Source organism: Sinocyclocheilus rhinocerous, unplaced genomic scaffold (assembly GCF_001515625.1).
Source record: "Sinocyclocheilus rhinocerous isolate Xijiao unplaced genomic scaffold, SAMN03320098_v1.1 scaffold57, whole genome shotgun sequence".
Taxonomy (NCBI): domain Eukaryota; kingdom Metazoa; phylum Chordata; class Actinopteri; order Cypriniformes; family Cyprinidae; genus Sinocyclocheilus; species Sinocyclocheilus rhinocerous.
Genome location: NW_015652130.1, coordinates 1,823,586 through 1,831,512, shown reverse-complemented (window position 1 = coordinate 1,831,512; position 7,927 = coordinate 1,823,586). Strand labels below are relative to the sequence as shown.

Sequence of the window (7,927 nt, the reverse complement as noted above, 5' to 3'; positions counted from 1 at the left end):
AAATTCAAAATGTGCGTCAGAATTCCAACGAAAGCTCTGGACATTTTAGGAGTAATAAAAAAAACAACAACCCTGCCCATGGCATGTAAATATTTTGGCTACTGTGATAATACTTTTAGCTACGAAGTATTATGTTAAGTTATATATATATTTTTATTTTAAAGAACTGTATTAACTGTATTTATTAGTTTCATAAGTTCATGTGTGGGAATAGTTTGCAAGAAAATTTTAATTATTTATTATATTTATTATAAATTTAAAACATTAGTTAATGCATTAGATATCATAAACTAACAATAAATCAGTATTAATTATTAATCTTGGTTAATGTTAATTAACATTATTTAATGTATATGTGATGTATGTTGTATGTTAAGTATGTTTAATTATATTGCTCAGCATCTGTAACATTTAAAGTTGTATAAATTAACTTTAGTTAATTACAAGCAATTGTATATTTAAAATCAGAAGTATGGGGCCAGTAAAATACAAACGTGTGTATATATGTATATATATATATATATATATATATATATATACACACACACACACACACACACACACATTATTATATATAATATGCTCGCCAATACTGAATTTTTTTTGGGGGGGGGAAACAGTAAAAACTATAATATTGTGAAATAATATAGCAGTTAAGAACTTTTTTTTTATTTTTTTTTATATTATGTTCACCAAGGCAAAAATACAGTAAAAACAGTAGGATTGTGCAATGTTAGTACAAACTTTTCTGCAAAATTAGTGTTTTGAAAAGGTTGTGAAAGATTATATGAACAATCTGTTATGTAAAAACCTGTTGTGAATAGGTTTAACATTGCTGAAAATGTATATATTTGTTTTCAGGATGCATGCAAAAGCAATGCATAATTAGGGCCTAATTTGCACATTAATGTGTTTTTGGGGGCAACTTCTAATATAAAAGATATTGTAATGAAAGTGATGAGAAACTTTGCAAAGTTTCATAGTAATTGTATTAAAAAAAATACTATTTCAGCTTTAATATCTTTTTGAATATTCCTTCAATGGCAAAGCTGTATTTTCAGCAGCCATTACTACAGTCTTCAGTTTCACATAATCCTTCAGAACTTATCAATTATTAATATGCTGATTTGGTGCTCAAGAAACATTTCTCATTCTCAGTGACAAAAGCAGTTGTACTGCTTTAATATTTTTGTGGGAATCAGTTTTTTCAGGATTCTTTGATGAATGGAAAGATCAGAAGCATTTATTTGGCATATAAATCTTTTGTAAAATTATAAATGCCTTTACTGTCACTTGATACTGTCATTTTTCTCATTCATGTCCATCCTTCTTCTCCCAGAGCCTCAAACAAAAGATGCATCTGCTGAGAACAATGACTCGGCCAAAAAGAAAGAAGAGGAGGAGGAGGAAGAGCAGATTTTGCCCGGCTCGACTCTCTTCATTAAAAACCTCAACTTTAACACATCAGAGGAAACATTGCGGGAGGTGAGCGCAGAGGCCATAACGACATGTGTTGTGTGATCAGATCACCCAAAACGGATGTTATGTTAATAACAGGTGTAAACATGGCCCTTTTCTCACCATATAGCTTACATTGTGTTCTTTTGACAGACGTTTTCTAAATGTGCTGTGGTGAAAAGCTGCACAGTATCAAAGAAGAGAGATAAAGCAGGTTTGTTTTCACAGACACGCATATTTACCATATCGATTTCATCTGTGTATTTGTTAGTTTTTTGCTCTCGCTCTTTTTTTCTCATTTCTCACATCTTGTTTCCTCACTGTGTGAATCTCACCTTGATCTCTTTGTCTCTCTGTCACTCTCTCAAGTAAATTATCATCAATGGGCTATGGCTTTGTGCAGTACAAAACTCCAGAGGCAGCACAGAAAGCCATGAGACAGCTGCAGGTAAATGACCATCTGCTGCTGTTTCATTGCTTTATTTATGCACAATATTCATGTGATGAAATAGATTCAGGCATCTTTTTTCATTACTTCTTTCATTTTTCTTGCAGCACTGTAAAGTAGATGAACACCAGCTTGAACTGAAAATATCAGAAAGAGAAGTCAAGTAAGTCGAGGCATCTTTTGTGTCTTAAAACTTTAAGTGCTGTGTAGGGCAGGATTTCACAAACCTCAAGCTCTCTTGGGTAGATTTTAAGGGACCTGATTATGAATTTAGGAATGATTAGAGTAGCAGCTCATTAGAGTCATTTGCTTATGAATCAGACTACACAAGTCAAGTGTGTGAAGATTTTTTTCAACAGAAAGACGTTTTCTTGCTTTTGCAGTACATTGTCTTCGTCTCATTCTGTTTAATTCAGACTGTAAATTCACATTTAATATGTCATGAAATATGATTTTCTTTGGTTTAGTGCTGATGTTTAAGCAGCAGATGCAGGTGTAACTGATGCAGTGCAGAAAATACTGGTGCTGAATTATTATTGCCAAATAATACGGGCAAAAAATGTTCTCATTCACTGATCTGTGTGGTTTTATTATATTTATCTTACATTAATGTGATTTAAAGGGATAGTTCACCCAAAAATGAAAATTACCCCATGATTTACTCACCCTCAAGCCATCCTAGATGTATATGACATTCTTCTTTCAGACGAATACAATCGGAGTTATATTAAATAATGTCCAGGCTATTCCATGCTTTATAATGGGAGTGGATGGTAGCCCAAAATTTGAAGTCCAAAAAATTGCACCCATCCATTATAAAAGAAGTCCACACGGCTCCGGGGGGTTAATAACGGCCTTCTGAAGCGACACGATGCGTTTGTGTAAGAAAAATATCCATATTTACAACTTTATAAACCTTAATCTCTAGCTTCCGCTAACTGCCGTACGTGCGTTCACGAGAGTGGCGTTCAGCGGATGACGTAGGCGTAGCATAAGCTCCAGTCCGTCAGAAGGCCTTTATTCACCCCCCGGAGCCATGTGGACTTCTTTTATAATGGATGGGTGCAATTTTTTGGACTTCACATTTTGGGTTACCATCCACTCCCATTATAAAGCATGGATTAACCTGGACATTATTTAATATAACTCCGATTGTATTCGTCTGAAAGAAGAATGTCATATACACCTAGGATGGCTTGAGGGTGAGAAAATCATGGGGTAATTTTCATTTTTGGGTGAACTAATGCCGAGTTCACACTGCATGATTTTCAAACTCCTCGGATCGCCGTTGTTTTCACACTGCGTGACTATCTGGGGTAGCATTCAGTTGCTGCTGTGTTCACATTGCACGATGGATTGGCGACAGGGGGTTTCACATGACTTCACAATAGGAAGAATCGCTGACAGCTCTGTCTGGTGCAGGGTTGCCATGTTTTCACTACAAAACCCGCCCAATTACCCGCTTTCGGGGGGTAAAATACACATTTTTTTGGTGGGGTTCTTCTGGTACATTTCACATTCCAGGGCCTAAATATCACGTTATTGGGGTCGCTTCAACCTGCTGACATAAAACACAACCGGCGGCAATCGCGGATTTGGCAACACTGGTCCGCAAACTACTTTAATATAACTCCTCCCCGAACTTCCCGCTGCCCTGTATTTTGGTCTCTCATTGGCTGTAGGTCATCGCCGATGTAGTTTTCAGTCAGAAATCATTGCACACAGCGTGATTGTGAATCGCCGACAGCTCCAGATATGTAGCATGCCAAATCGCGATGTGTCGGCGATTCCCTAAGATCGCGTCTTTGATAATTCACACTGCGTGATTGTCACTCGCGTGAACGAGCACCGATTTGCCTCCGATTTCGGGCATTTGTCGGCGAGGTTAAAATCGGGCCAAGATCGTGCAGTGTGAACTCGGCATAACCCTTTAATGTATAAATGATTGTTTTAGCATTATAATTAAGAGACCGATATCTGAACTTCCTTCCACTTAACACACATGAACCAAACTCTGCACTGTTACATAATTTTATAAAGGGATCGGTTTATATACTTTTCTTCAAAATTAGTGCTTTAAAAAGGTTGTGAAAGATTATATGAACAGTCTGTTATGTAAAAACCTTCTAGAGTTCATGGAATAGGTTTAACATGACTGAAAATGTATATATTTGTTTTCAGGATGCATGCAAAAGCAATGCATAATTAGGGCCTGATTTGCACATTAATGTGTTTTGGGGGGCAACTTCTAATATAAAAGATATTGTAATGAAAGTGATGAGAAACTTTGCATAAGTATCATTATATATACGTATAATTTGCATATACCCTATTCACCTGTTCTTATATTATATAAATGGTTTACTTAAAAAATTATTCCTGTGTGCTTTTTCTGAAATTGTGCCATTTGATGTTGAATTGGAGTAGTTATGCTAAACAAGATTATGTACAGTTTAAATTATTATTATTTTTTTTTAATATTATTTTGTCACTGCTTTTAAATGCTTTTTTTATGTGCTCTTTGAGTAACAGGCACAGTGACACTAGTCACACTCACGAGTGACAGCTGTTTTCCTCCTGTTGTTTTTGCAGGTCAGGTGTGGCGCAGCCCAAAAGGAAAAAGCAAACTGCCAGGAAACAGACGGCCTCGAAGATCCTGGTGCGAAACATCCCCTTCCAGGCCACGGTCAAAGAACTGCGAGAACTCTTCTGGTGAGCCTTGTTTCACATTTAATGGCCATTTTTGTATTGTGTTTCATGTGTATATCATAGAATATTTTGCCATTGGTGTATTTTTCACTAACAGAAATTACTATGATAATATCTTGGTTTTGGACACGGTACCTTGTAATTACTGTAAAATAGTCTGTCATGTGAGATTTGAGAGTTTTGAAGTGCAGGTACACTGTGATGTTGGATTCATGTTTTTTTTTTCAGTACGTTTGGAGAACTGAAGACAGTCCGCCTGCCAAAGAAAGGGATCGGTGGAGCCCACCGTGGTTTTGGCTTCATTGACTTCCTCACTAAACAGGATGCCAAGGTGGGTGCATCTGTCTCTGTATCTTTCTGTCTCTTTTCACAGTCAAGTAGTCTCTTGTAAAACAACTAATCAACACTGATCCTGTCCAATATGTGCATACATCTAACACAAGCTTTGATTTTGTGCTTATTTCTTACAGAAAGCGTTCACAGCACTGTGTCACAGTACTCATCTTTACGGCAGGAGGCTGGTGTTGGAGTGGGCGGATGCAGAGGAGACTGTGGATGACCCTTTCATGGTAAAATCTCTGCTTTATGTCACAGTTATTTAGCGTAGACAGACAGTTGCAAGCAGTTTTGATAAGGAACTTTACTTAAAATAAGGTTAATGTGGCAAATTTTTTAGAGTAGCCAGACAATTGCTCAGATCTTTTAAAAAAGAAAAAAAAAAATACAGAAAAAGGTAATTTTTTAAAATTAAATTGCAACTTAAAATGACCCTTTTCTCTGTTAATAAATAAAAAAATGTAATGTGGTGTGCAAAGCAAAATTTTCAGCAGTCATTACCCCAGCCTTCAGAAATAATTTTAATATGCTGATTTGGTGCTCAAGTTTTCTCAATAACAAGCTATTTTTGGTAGCATTGCGGTATGAAACCGGTTACAGTTTTCTGGCACTTTAATGAATCAGTTTGTTAGATGGGTGATTTCAATGAACTGGCTGCTTCATAAAACAGATTAGCTAATTACTAGTTATTCACTGTTTTTCAATAGTTAACCTACAGTATTTTTTGAAGTAGTTTTCACAGAATTCCCATGTGGGCCTTTCTTTTTTCCCCAAATTCTACTGTTTAATCCCTGTTTTCAACTCATCTTAATAAATTAGTTTTATTTGATAAAAATAAAAATATTACTGAAAATTACTATAAATTGCTGAAATGGTTCTATATGTAAATGTTCTATATAGCCCTTATTATCTGTAGAGTAGCCAGACAATTTCTCAGATCTTTTAAAAAAAAAAAAAAAAAAATACAGAAAAAGGTAATTTTTAAAAATTAAATTGCAACTTAAAATGACCCTTTTCTCTGTTAATAAATTAAAAAATGTAATGTGGTGTGCAAAGCAAAATTTTCAGCAGCCATTACCCCAGCCTTCAGAAATAATTTTAATATGCTGATTTGGTGCTCAAGTTTTCTCAATAACAAGCTATTTTTGGTAGCATTGCGGTATGAAACCGGTTACAGTTTTCTGGCACTTTAATGAATCAGTTTGTTAGATGGGTGATTTCAATGAACTGGCTGCTTCATAAAACAGATTAGCTAATTACTAGTTATTCACTGTTTTTCAATAGTTATCCTACAGTATTTTTTGAAGTAGTTTTCACAGAATTCCCATGTGGGCCTTTCTTTTTTCCCCAAATTCTACTGTTTAATCCCTGTTTTCAACTCATCTTAATAAATTAGTTTTATTTGATAAAAATAAAAATATTACTGAAAATTACTATAAATTGCTGAAATGGTTCTATATGTAAATGTTCTATATAGCCCTTATTATCTGTAGTTATATTTATAATATTTATATAAATACTTATCTGTAAATATTAACAAATATTATGTGGTTTTGTTCTTTAACTTAATTTTTTGTATAATTTAGTGACTGTTTAATTTAGTCCTGTCGCTTCCAGAAATTTGAGTTTTTTTAAAACGAATAATCAAATAAATAATTGACTAAATTGTCATAGTCATTTGTTACAGCCTTTCATTTTATTATTTGTCAATTAAACCAATGCCTGATTTTATTTATAGTCTATTCATAATTTTAGTGCCAGATAAATACTTTTTGATTTATTTAGCATTTTATATATAAAGATCCCCCCCTTAAATAGTCTGACAAAATTTAAAACAACAATTAAGCTAACTTTTTCGATACTTTTTCCAAATTGTAGTTTGACTGTTGCTTAACTGCTTGGAAACTGCAGCTTGCCAAAGCACAAGCTACTCCTAATTTGAAGTAGTTTCCCAAACACTGGTTGCAATTCTAGTCATTTCCCTTGTTTAATTTAATTAAAACAAATCTGTGCACAAATCTGTCCTCTCATCAACTCTCTCAGATGCTCCTAAGAAGCGGAGGAAGGCGGAGGTGTTAGAGGAAATCTTGGAGCAGATGGAGGTCGGGGAGGAAGACGGGGAGTGAATAGCAGCCGTCAGTCACCTCCAGCATCAACAGGAGAGTAAATTATCTAGTAGAACTCCATTTATCTCTATTATGACTCTGTCTTAAACAGCTGCTTCACGGTCTCTTCAGGAATTCTTCCTTTTGGCCCCAGATGCTCCCAATTAGCTTTTTATTATATGCTCATACATCATCTCTGTTATTGCTGTCAATGTATTAAACACAGCCTCTCCCCGCAGACCAACTCTGGCTGAAGGTGAACTCGTTGACGGAGTCCTTTTGAAAAGATGCCCAAAGGCCACGTTTGCTTTAGCTGTTTTTAATCGTCACGGAGGGCCGAGACTAGGGCTGCAACAAACGATTATTTTGATAATCGGTTAATCTAACGAATATTAGAACGATTAATCGACCAATCGTAGATTATTTCGCTGATTAATCAGTAGACATTTATTGATTATTCAGCTTTTGCAATTAGTTAAAATATTGAGTTATACATATTCTAACAAATAAATTAAGGTAATCACTTCAGCTTTTGAAAGTCATATTATGTCATTACAATTATACAATTAATTTATACAAATAAATATATTTGGCACACAAAATGAAATGGCAGAGAAACTCTTATGCACCATTTAATTAGCTATATGAGAAAGTAGCTGAATGACACATCATTCTGCCTAAAATCTCTTTTTGTAAGTCATATGGATAAGAAACAAAATAAAGGTTAAGGGATAATAAGACGTTTTATTTTTGGATAAACTATTTTATTCACAACATTCAAAACTTCGCGTTTTTACAACACTATAAGTGTGTCCCATCAGGTAATGAAAAGTTGTACACACACTTGTGGTCTTCATGCTCACTTGAACAC

The 7,927-nt window shown here is 34.8% G+C and overlaps 1 pseudogene; it reads left to right on the top strand.

The window, feature by feature from the left end:
• Positions 1-7,460, top strand: part of LOC107713476 (probable RNA-binding protein 19) — a 14,490-nt pseudogene extending 7,030 nt beyond the window's left edge.
• The last annotated feature ends 467 nt before the right edge of the window (positions 7,461-7,927 follow it).